General features: G+C 42.5%; 1 long non-coding RNA gene across 1 annotated transcript; it reads left to right on the top strand.

Annotated features, from left to right (window-relative positions):
- The first annotated feature begins 3874 nt into the window (after positions 1 to 3874).
- Positions 3875 to 8045, top strand: LOC113952766. The gene is made up of 3 exons (XR_003529654.1): positions 3875 to 3987; positions 7290 to 7433; positions 7962 to 8045. It is a non-coding gene; the product is annotated as an uncharacterized LOC113952766 (long non-coding RNA).
- The last annotated feature ends 4336 nt before the right edge of the window (positions 8046 to 12381 follow it).

Here is a 12381-nt window from a genome sequence, read left to right as displayed (position 1 = left end):
TACAAAAAACAAAACCAGAAAACTCAAATAAAACTCAGAAAAAAAGCAAGGCCCCAGAGCTGACAGACATTTTTTAATATTTTGGCCTAAATAATGAATAAAGCTCCTAAACAAACACTCTTAGGATTAGCCAAGATTATGAATGTTTCAATACTATAAAACAATAAAAATCAAAGCCAAATAAAACAGCATTATTTAGCATATGGTACAGATAGAGGAAGGATAATAAAGTAATTTGAAGAGCTAAAAGTCACCCATTATAGTTTCTGAATTTGTAGATCCTTTGTACAGCTACTGGGGCTGCACGAAATCCCATGGGAAGCACTTTTCTTAATTGTGTATCTAAATTTCATTTTGCTGGAATAAAATGGATTAAATGTTTTCTGCAGTTAGAGGGACGAGGCATAAAGCACCACCAAGAACCCCAGATCTTCTCTTCATTCACTTTCTGCCACCCAGGGTCACTCTGGAAGAGGGATCCAACACAGGGCAGGATTAATGACAGCACAGTTGTGGGAGCTTGGATCATGTCAGGATCAGCTTCCCATCCCCGTGTACCTGTCTGGGAATCATCTGCTTAACACACAGCACAGTGCATCCACACAATCTCTTGGCAGCATGCTTCCAGCCATGCCTGGAGCTGGAATGGAGAGCAAATTGCCCACTTGCAAGCCAGTCAATATTGAAGGGAAAACCAGATTTGCAGCTGCCTTCGCAGAGGTCCCTTTGTAAGAACACAGGTGTCACACAGGAGTTGGTTTGTTTCTTATGAGAAAGCCCTTCTTCAGTGTCAGCAATGAAATAGCAGCACCATATGCCTCTGTACCTGTCCACACTTGTTGATCCATGGATACAAGAGACAGCACATGCACAGCATGGGAAATGACAGAATACACATCTGGATGCCAAAAAGCATTTACTGCAGCAGTTGCTCTGGGAACTGTCTTTCCCACTGAGTAGCCAGATACACAAGGCTGAAATATTACCACAGGGCAGGCAGATCCAACAGCAGATTAAAAGGTAACAAAAAGAGAAGAAACACAGAGGTATTTGGGTAAAGAGAATTAGAAACGCAAACACACCTCCTGTCCCAGAACAGACCCAAGTCCTTGAGGAAGTGAAACAGAAAGAACCGAATTTTCACATGCAACCAAAGCCCAGAGGAGACAACATAGAGGCCTCAGCATGAACACACTGCTATTCTGGGAGCTCTGCTTGGGGGAAAACAGGGACACTTTGGCACAAGTGAGGCCAGACATGCTGTTGCTGGCCTGCAGCAACAGTTTGTTCCCCAAAATGAGCCGGGTGTGAGGGGCCTCAGTGTGGCAGAAACACATGACAGGAGGCAGAGATGTGTACCCTACAGTGGGCAGCCTACTGAAGCAACAGGGACAAGCTCTGTGTGGTGCTCCCACAGCACCTCCTCAAAGTGCAAAGGATCCAGGTTCTGGATGTCCCTTCAGAGAAGGGCCACAGACTCCAGACTGGATGGACCCAATGTTTTCCCCCATTTCAGACTCCTTTCTGACCCTGTCTCACACTGAGCTCATCAAGGCTCCCACACTTTGCAGATCCTGCTGCCCTGAGACAGGTAAATTCTCCCCTCTGCAGTGGCCTCTCCCTGGTCACAACCCCAGAGGTTTTATGGGAAATAACTTGGCCAGGCTGCACTGCCCATAGGGGTGAGGAGCTTCTTCTCCCAAGAAACAGGAGATATGGACACCATGGAGACCTGTGTCTCCTCTTTCCCCCTCACAGCTGCAGTCCCATGGGCTCCCCAATTCCCCATCCATGTCAGTACTGGGTTATTTGTCAGCAGAGGGGGAATCCACTGAGATCTATATATGCTTTATACACACATGCATAAAAAACAATTGTATAGGGTCACATAGCTAGAACCTATCCATATGGAACATCATTCCATGTATGGAATAACTCCCATAGTCACAAAGGAGAAGAAACAGGAATGTCTTTTCTGGCGGAAAGGGCAGGTGCAAAGACCTGGTGTGATTTCTCCACAGGCTTTCTGCTTTCTTGTAAGTACCTGTGACCAAAATTAATGCCCAAATAGGCAAAGCTAATCACTCACAGTGGCTTCAATAAGTGAGCTATTCATACTCAGGACAGATTGTACTTCACATTTATTCCAAATCTTTCATCCTAAGACTATAAGTGTTCTTTGCAAAACTGCAGCACAGAAATGGGATCCAAACCACTAACTTCATTAGAATTAATGATTAATCCTACCCAGAAGCCAGCCCTAGACCAAACACCAATGCATACAGGCATTTTCTCAGGCAGAAGCAGCAATGCCCTGTAATGTCTCTTCACAGCAATAAACTAGAGGGAAGGAGAAACCCCCAGTGATCAGGTAACAAGGAAGGAATATGTAGGTAGGTGACATTTAGTTTTCACTACAGGAGGAATGTGTATAAGCTCCAGGAGGGGCACTGGAGATATTCTTGCAGGTCAGTTTGTTATTGCTATCCAAAATGCCATCTACGGCCATGGAGTAGGGACCTGAACCATCACAGGGGTGTGTCACAGGTTTCCCAGCAGCACTGCCAGTGTTGAAAGTTTATATCCTTGAGACAGGAGCACAGGGTTTGGCCAGAGCTCAGCTGGGACATGGCTGAGAGGAGCAAGAGAGAAGGAAAAGGGCAGAGAGAATATTGGAAAGAGAGAACTGGGATACAGGACGGGGAGCAGGGACTCTGGAGAGTCTGGCTGGCTCTGCTGACCATGGATAGAAAAGGAAGAGAGTCACTGCTGCTGTTGGGGCAGATTCCCTGTCCCCTACTCCTGGTGGCCATCCCTGTTGAGTTTTCCATCCAGGATGATAGTTTGCCCAGCAGCAGGAGCTGCTCTGGCCATGCAGGGGTTTGCTGTAGCAGTGGATAAGAGCCATGGCCATTTTGCTTCCTGTACAGTCTCCTGCTCCAGGCAACTGCCTCATTTGCCTGAGCCTGGAGGGAACTCTGGCCCCGTGTTATTTCTAAGATGTCACAAAAATACTTTATTCAATACCAAAACACTCCTCAGTCTGATCAAGCTGACAGACATCAGGTGCTCCATGGATTCAGCTGCCCTGGTCGAAAGCCAGACAAATAATGCTCAAGTAACTGAAATACTATGGATTGCACTAAGAAAACATAGGTGAACTTGATCCTGTAATTTGCCATGGATAAATGAGCTATTTTTTTCCATTTACACCACATCTTTGTCAACCATTCATTTTGGAAAGGTTAAATCTCCATGACTATGGGTGAAAAAGCTGAATTTAACTCATGGTATATAACATTTATAAAAGTTATGTATGTATGTGGCTGTCCAGTAAGATGCTCAAACTCAAACACATTGGTATTTTTATTTTTGTAAATGATCTTTTTTTAGGGGGGAAAAAAAATAGAAGTGTAGAGCAAAGCCAATCCTGTTCGTGTCCTTGTCCTGGAGTGAGCACACACATGGGAGAGCACAGCACACTTCCCTTTTCTGTCCTCCCTCTTTTGCTCCTCTCCCCTCCAAAGTATTCCAGTGCTTTGTGATCTTTTTCTCAACTTTGCAAAAACTACTCAAACACTGTTCAGAGTTGCATTTTAAGAGTTTCAATTTTTTGGTTTTCATTGTATTAAATTCATACTTTCTCTGTTAAAAGTTTCCTATTTCTGCCTTGCTGCACTACACCCCTGTTTTGGAATTTCAGGTACCTCTGGTGTGAAAATGAAAACTCCACTTTAAAACTGGGAGAGAGGAATCGTGTGCCATTTGCTGGAACAGGTTTCACACCAAAGTGGGAGCATGGAACATGCTTCTTCCTCATAATTGCCATGGAATTTGTGCAGAAGGAATCCGACACAATCAACAAAAATATGAACAAGAAGAAATGTGAGTTAATGAAATATCATGTACTTGGAATTGATACAAAGATCACAACAGCTCAGAGGAAGAACATTCCTGGGAGTAGGAAACTCCAGCTGCAATCGTGCAGTAAGTTTAGCAGAAATGGCCCCATCAACAGAGCAAACTCTCATGGTATAAAGTAATAATTTATTGAACTAAGAAAATTGTTTGAAAATTATACTAGGGCTTCTTTTCCTAAATGGATAGTCATGTTTAATTAGCTTTAAGAGAAAATATGGCTAGGGATCCTCACACAACAGAGTACAGTGCTGTTAACTTTGGCTGCTTCCTGAATTTTCAATGAAATCTCTACTATAAAAACCATTTTGCCACTGAAAACGGTAAGGAAAAATTGCCTTCCTGATCAAAGAATGCCCCCTTTTGGAACGTCCCAACCCCAGAGACTGTAGGTACTGCATCAAGGCAGCTCTTAACACCCCATTCATGGATTAAGTCTTTTTTTCCTGCTTGGAAGACCTTGTTGTGCAGGTTAAAAATGGTGTTCACTTTATGCCCCCACTCATGAGCTGTTCTATAGGCAGCTCAGTGCTAACCAGTCCTGTTTAGCACCTGCCAGCCCATTTCCACACCAAGCCCCCCGTTTGTGGCATTTGCTTTTCCCAACCAATTTTACAACCCATTTCTAACTATATTGACTTTTCAGCATGGAACTGAGCTTCATTTCGAAAGCAGCAGCTAGTAAAAGTTAATGATCCAAAAATATTACTATTTTAAGCTCCTGGTGGGCCAACCAGTTCTTTCTGACCACAGAGAACGCAAAGCCTGAAGGCTGCAGTGGTCATAGTAGTTCTGCTCTGTTCAGGATCACTGTAAGTAGGTGTCAGTCCTGATTTTCCCCTCTATCTCTTGAGTTTTCATTACAGAAGTGATGGGAACTTCTTCCTTCCAGTCTAGGACAAGATATTTCCCTGTGGAGCAAGTGCTCAGTAAGGGGGGAGCGCAGCAAGGGGAGTGCTGGCAATCGCCTCTGGCCTTTATGAGGGTGAGAGTGACTGACAGATGAGCCAGGACTAAATCTCTGAAGACAAATCTTGGAGCTTTGACCTTTAAACAATACAAAATCCCTCTGAAAAAAAGAAAAAAATTAAATTCAGGGCTTAAACTTCTGAGGAGCTCTTTAGATCCAGGGGTCCAATTTTAGGGCAACCTTTTTCAGCCCTATTTTGTTTTTGCTGGGAAAAAAACCCAAAAAAACCAGGCACTACTTTTAGATAGAAGTTGAGAATAGGAGGCAATATAGGCACATTCTAACAGCTGGAAAAATTATGCCTAGAAATAAACAATATAAGTGGACGGCATAAAGCAGGGCTGTTCTTTCTCATTTGTTTTTGTTTGTTTATTTTGAAATGCCACAGATAGAGCCTTTACTACAGCCCCACATTCCACCTCGAGCAACGGATGTCCAATTGCATCTTTTAAGAAACATCACAGAAACGCATTAACGCTGGAATTAAGTAACTGGCACTATTTGCTGCCCTTGATTTTTGAATCCCCATTGGCTTTTCTTGTGTTTTTTTTTTCCCCTCCCCTCAACAGAACAAGATAATTAGGCAGAAGCAAATAAGATGTACAGAGCTAGAAAACAGAAGAGCCTGACATGTGTAGTACATGCTGTCAGCCATATGGCATTCTATATATATTGTTACAGATGAAAATGGTGCCACACACTGCGCTGTACATTAACACTGGAATGGTATACAGTAATTCACGGCACAAACTGATACTATCCACTGTGTTGGCTAATAGATTTTTGAAGTTTTCTCCACAGCATTTTATTTTAAATGACAGTGTTTTCTATTAATGGGTGGGCACTGTCAGTGTGTTGACCCCGGTCGGGAGGGACGTCTCTTTGTTCCGCTGGCAGCCATCATTTCTGTGAAGTGATGCATGTAAAAAAGCCAGGAAATGCAATTCACCTCACACGCGGCTGTCACTCAATTTGACATCTACATGTTGGAGTATTTTCTCAAAGTTTTCTCCATGTGACCTGCAAGTTAAAGATCAGGGAGGTTACCTTCATCCAGCCCATCCATGTGTCAATCATCCCCACCTAAAAATGAGAGTTACAAATAAACTGCAGCTACTATTTATACTCTGCTGCCTGTCCCATCTTTTCCATGTCAATCTTGCCCTCTCTCATTAGAGCCACATCAGGCTCCCCCCCTTTCTTCTTTGTGTATCCCAGATTAAGTTTCTTTGTTTTTCTGCTTCTGTCCTTCTGAGCATGTAAAGTCTTTAATGCCTTGGCTCTCTTTTTTTACCCTGTAAAACTTTAAAAGGAAACTTAGAGAGGTATTAGTGGTCTTTTTCAAGCAATGCACGGCTACAAATGAAACTCCCTTCTCCATAGGGACACACAAGATGCCATGGCAGTAAATAAAACCCTGCAGTCACCTGAGGGTGAACTGTCTGACATAGGGCAGGGTTAGATGGGATATTGGAAAGAAATTCCTTCCTGTGAGGGTGGGGAGGCCCCAGCACAGGTTGCCCAGAGAAGCTGTGGCTGTCCCATCCCTGGAAGCGTTCACAGTCACGCTGGAGAGAGCTTGGAGCAACCTGGGCTAGAGGAAGGTGTCCCTGCTCATGGCAGGGGTGGAACCAGATGATCTTTAAGGTCCCTTCCAACCCAAACCATTCTGGGATTCTATGATTCCATCCTTTCTGTGCAAAGGATGCAAAGCCAGCTGTTGGAGCACACTGAGGGATCTGCCACACACAGAGCCTGCTGTCACTGACCCTAAGTGGGAAAACAGACACAGCTCAGTAGTTTGAGATCCCAAGACTTACATATCCTGCATTTTGAGATGCTAAAGGAGAAAGGTGTTTTCCAATGTCCTTGTTGTTTTACTGTCAGTGCTCAGCAGAGACAACTTGTTTTATACATGCTGAAAGTTGACTTGAACAGAATTAAACCAAGGAAAAGAAAATATTACTGAAAATCATCTGTCCCAGAATTTGAATTCCAACCTGTATTTAAAAAAAAAAATGCTTCATAAAATCCTGAGCCCTTCCTATTCAACAGGGGCAATTCTGTTCCCCACTTCCAGAACACTGAACTGAAGAATAACCTGGAAACTGCCCAAGAAATCTTGAATTACTTCAGCTAGAATAAAACTTGATGGGAAGATAAGAGGACCCTCCTTCACACCCAACAGCTTGGGATCAAGTTCCTTGTACTACCCAAGGAGATCGACTCACCCAAAATATCCCCAAAAACACAATCTAGGTGAGAAAGAGGGAAGATCTAGGGAACAGCTACCTTTCAATTACAGAGCAGGACCATATAATTCCTTATTTTATTTATGTTTTGTCACCAAACATCTATCCTGAGTTTCAAACATTTTCTTTATTTCACTGTTAAATTCCAGTTCCCACTGGGAGACAAGGTGAACCAGGGTAAGGCAGACAAATTCAGAGCCTCATCCCCATACAGGCAGCAAACTGACTCACAACCTTCTTCAGATGTGGAACATGAGGTTTTCCAGCCTTGGACATATCCAGGGAAACCAGAGGTGAGAGAATATTTTCTGCCTGTCTTCAAAGGAGTGTATTTCCAAGCACTGTCTTGTGGGAAGTGCCCTATCTGGCAGAAAAAATAAGCTATTGCAGTGCAAAGAGCAGAAAGTGAAACAATTCACCTCCATATTTTTGGCTAGAAATGTTGTGCCAGGGAGTCCCTCTCACAGTCCCTCTTCTTCTTCCATCAATATTTGAACACTTCTCACAAAGAGGAACTTGCTTAACAGAAAAGACATATGGCAAATACATGAAAATAACTCTATCTATCTGGATACATCTACAAATATCCCAGCAGTTGGGTTATTTTCCTTAGTGGTGGAAAAGGCAAACTCCAGACTTCTCAGGCAGAAGAGGGGGCCAAACCTAGGTCTGCTTCATGCTAGACAAGCACTCTGACTCCTGAACATAAGCAGGTTGGGAGCACCATTTCCCTGGTTTATCTTTGCTTTCAAAGATTTCATTTGGGAAGGGGGTAAAAAGAAAAAAAAAAGGTTGATAAAATCTTGGATTTCCCTCCACAGTTTTAGTCTGGCTGCCAAATTTGGGCTGGGGGGGTCACTCCGTCAGAAGCTCAATATGTTCAGTCTGCTGTGGGCTTCCAGTGGATCCTCTTCTTTGGGGCTGCCAGATGGAGCTACACACTCTCCACACCCTCCACAAGGATCCCCAGCCCATATGCCAGGACTCACCCATCGCTGCACGTGGCTCCAGTTCTGCCCTTAATAATAAATCTTTGATCCTATATCTCAGCGCACCCATCGAGAGGTTCTTCTAACCTGCTCTGTACTCCAGAGCAAGAAGTAGTTCCCACATGTCTCTTCCTCCATCAGCATGAAGCTGAAATCTCTCTGTTCCTGTAGGAGTTCACCAGGACTTCATCTCACCCCATCACTGGGGTGGCACAGTTACCCCTCTGGTTTACATGCACTTCTTCAGTGGTGCCAGGAGACAGAGTCCTTCATGTCTCACACTCACATGGCCACACCCTGCAGCAACAAACTGACCAGACCAAGTCCTTGTTGGTGCTTTGGTCATCCCCACCTCAGTCGATGGCCTCTGGCTCCTGAAACAGTCCCAACAACCCCAAGAACCAGCTGTCCTGAAGAGCTTCCAGCTATTCCAAAACATCTTTCCAGAATAAGGAGGTAAAATGTCCACCCTGCTTCAGCTTGTTTCTCTTGAGAGTAAATCTCCTTCTCTAGGCTACAAAGTGTGAGGAATTCCTTCTGGTTTCCAACACAGCAGTGAGGATGGTGTTTTCATAAGATGGGTTGTAGGAACTGGGACTGTATTAAATCTTTTATAGATATTTTGGCTGTGTTGCTGTTTACATTTCAGACTTTCAGACCTCCACGAAATGGTCTTAATTTACTGTTCAATCAAAGAACGGCCTCTGGAAATTTTGATTTAGGAGAGCCAGCCTTGGAGCTCATGTTTTCTGCCCATGCTCAATGACCAAGGGGTCTGTGCTCCCCTCTGTTCACGGGAGGGCTTGGGCACAAACCCCCCTGACGTGGTGATCACCCTCATCATTTTCCTGTGTCTCAGCTGGAGCACAGAGGAAGGGACTGAGAAACAGGAGGAGTGAAATATTGCAGTGAACTTTTAAACTAAAATAGCAATAGAGAGTTAGATAATTAAATGGGAAACCAGACCCAAATGTCAAATAAGGAGGGAGACATCAAAGAGAAACAGCAATCTCTGATAAAGATCAAGAGAGAAAACTAAAATTTTTATGGCATATGCTGACAAATGGCTGAAGTAAAATATAACAAAGTAACTTGGTTTAGCAATATTTCTACAGATTGTCTGAACTACACTGCTGCAGAGATCAAAGGATAGAGCTGGAAACAAAATACCAAAAGAAATGACACACTCCCCTTCCACCTCTTCCCTCTCCCACCCCCGCCTTTTAAATTCGTATTTCAAACCTAAAACTCAGAGGCTGGAAATTTGTAAGAGTTTCTGGAAAGGTCAGTCCATTAATTGGGCAAGTGGGAACTTTTTATTTGAAATTTCTCTTCAGTATCCTTTTATTTTTTTTCCCCCTTTCCTTTAGAAAGGTGTTCCGAAGGCAGGTCCGGGCTCTGTCCAGGATCTCCTCTCAGCTGATCTCCAGATTGCTCCCTGGGATGCACAGCTCACCCCTGTTTCTGGGACTCAGTCACATGGCTCCAGCAGATGGGTTTTCTGCATTTTTTTCCCAACAATGATCCCATTGTTGTTATTGAAACTTTTCCTCCTGCTCTGAGCCCAGAGCTCGTTCTGTGCAGATTAATCCCCTGGTTCTGATGACTGGGCTCCTCTCTCAACAGTCACCATTTGTGGCTTCCTCGGAAAAGAGAATAATCACTTAGTTTTGGCTTGTTTTGTCAGCTTGCTTACCACTTTATCACACATTCAGGCTAAGTATATTTGTTAACTGAGGCATTTTGAACATTTTTTTAGTAAAAAGCCATCTGTAATTTACTTAAAATGTATTTGCCATAATCACAAATGCAGGGACTCCCACAACTATTTTTTGTTCCTGTTTTTCAATCACTTAAAAATTAAAAATGAAATTTCATGAGAAAAAAACCCCTGACGTTCCATTTTACTTGAAAGCCAGCTCTCAAGATAGCTGCTTTTCTGTACTATCAAGAGACTGAGAGGTAAAGATTATCTCTGACTACACTCTCCTCCTACATGAGAACAAAGGCTCTTTTAATAAATGAAACTCAGATTCTTCCTTCTCAATAAAAAAGGATTGCACTCAAAAATAAGATAGCCAGGTGACATCCTGGTGTAGATGTTACCTGAAGACTAAACTGATCAAATGATCTTTTCTGGCTAAATGAAGCAACAGATTTGGTGGCCATAGCATATGGATCATCCACTTGCTGCAAATGTGTGATAGTTAAAAGGAAATTGCAAATCCATTGGAGGGCAAGGTTTGACAGGAGGCACAAATGTTGACAGATAAAGTGGTTTAGCCAGTTTAAAATGTCTGCTGAGTTTAAATACGAAGTTACTCTTCAGGCAGTTCTTGAAAGCTGGAAAAAACACCCTCCTGCACCATCAGATGTGTGCAAAATGCTGCAGAGCCTCTGTGGAGTTTTGTAGTTTCCTGTTGGGTCTTAGTGTTTCCCTGTGCCCCTGGAATCAGTAAATTCTATTTCCCATCAACAACCACACAAGAGCAAAGGCAGCTACAAGTCAAAGGCAGATCACAGAGCCATGGTAGCATGAAGAGGATGTTTATTGCTACCCAAAGCCCCTTCCCATGCACAAGAGATGTATTATATGCAACTCTGGTTAGTATTTAAAAAAAACTACATCTATTCATGAGAAAGGGGTTGCTCAGAATCACAAGGGTTAATTGCTATGGTTTAGAAAATGTATGTGTATGAAAGGAGGGGCAATGAGTAGAATTGATGGAGACTGTCCCTAATATTCACCAATTCAATCTTTATTAGCAGGCACTACCAGAGATGAAGTGCATCCTAATTCCTTTTGATCCTTTAGCTTGGATGTTTGCAATGAAGAGAGTTCAGCAAAATAAACTGTTGATTTTAGAGAGTTGTTTGTCTCGTATGTATAATATATGCTGACATTTCCTCCCTGTGAATCATCTTTTGCCATTCATTTTACTCATCCACCCAGTCTTTCCTCTGATGTCTTTATATTTATAGTTCTGTGTCTTCTATTTTTTTTTTCATTGCCTCTTAGGACTGTTGAGTCAAAAAACAAATGTGGTGCCAGAAGAGAAAACTGCCATTGGATTTTTCCAGGGCTTCCTAATCTGCCTCTGAAACATCCTCGTATAAATCTCACCAGAGTGGTGTGAGCCTGGGTTTATACAAGATGCATAGGACAGCAGTTTGGAAAGTTACTGCTTCATCATGAAATAGTAGGATTTTGAGGGACTTTTGAAGGTAATTTGCTTCATCCCAAGGCAGAAACAGGATCATGATACCTAACGAGTTCTGAGGCCAACCTACTTCCTCAGAGGGAGACACCACAACCTGTCTACAAGAGCTATTCCAATGCCTTGTCTATCTCTTGTCCTGTAAAGCCCCTCTAGATTTAAAATGACCTAAAATAAAGCTTCAAGTCCTGCATTCCAACTTAGACAAAACTGCTATTAATTATTAAAAAAAATAAAAAAGGAAAAAATAATCTGATCTGTGTAAAAACTCTTCATTCATGGCTTTTTACTGGCAGACATTTCCAAACTCCAAGAACAAGGAAGAAATCCATTGTTGCTGATGACAAGCAACAAGAATTCTTTGCTAGACAATAAAGCTTTTCATTTTAATTCCCTGTGACTTCAAGCCACAGTGGATCAAGTGGTTTTGGTTTCACACTTCACTACCACAGCTTATTTGGAAACAGGAGTGATGATATAACACTACACAGCATTCCAGGATACTTCCAGTGATCAGACCAATCCCAAATACCTGTGTGAAACTCCGTGGAATGTTTCTACCTAATTTCTATATCGAGAATCAAGTTTAGAACATGTATTTTGTTAGGGAAGGATAAGTGGTGAGAAATTGTTGCTCGATGGTAGTAATTAATGGTAGCAATTAAGTTTCCAGATTATAAGGCAAGTGCTAATGAAGTGTTGATTGTTGCAGGTGGAGGAATGAGTACGGCACTGCATCCAGTGGGAGTTTTGTGCCTGAGACTCTAACGAGCCCAAAACTTCATAAATAAACACTTTTCTATTCTTCATTTCCACTAAAACAACCAAAAGAAAAACCAACAAACTTGAAGGAAATATTGATCGCAGTTCTACCAGTATTACATAAACTTAATATACAAAATTACATCATTTCAATACAGTTTAAACCAGCAGGAGTACATCGCAGACTGGTCATAAATCTTGTTTTCTGATTGAATTAATCGCCAATGCATGTCCAGCTACAAAATTCCTCATTCAATTCATAATTGATAACA

The sequence above is a fragment of the Corapipo altera genome, unplaced genomic scaffold (genome assembly GCF_003945725.1).
Source record: "Corapipo altera isolate COAL_440 unplaced genomic scaffold, ASM394572v1 180, whole genome shotgun sequence".
Classification (NCBI taxonomy): domain Eukaryota; kingdom Metazoa; phylum Chordata; class Aves; order Passeriformes; family Pipridae; genus Corapipo; species Corapipo altera.
Note: the sequence above shows the minus strand (reverse complement) of the source record. Positions and strands in the feature narration are given on the sequence as shown.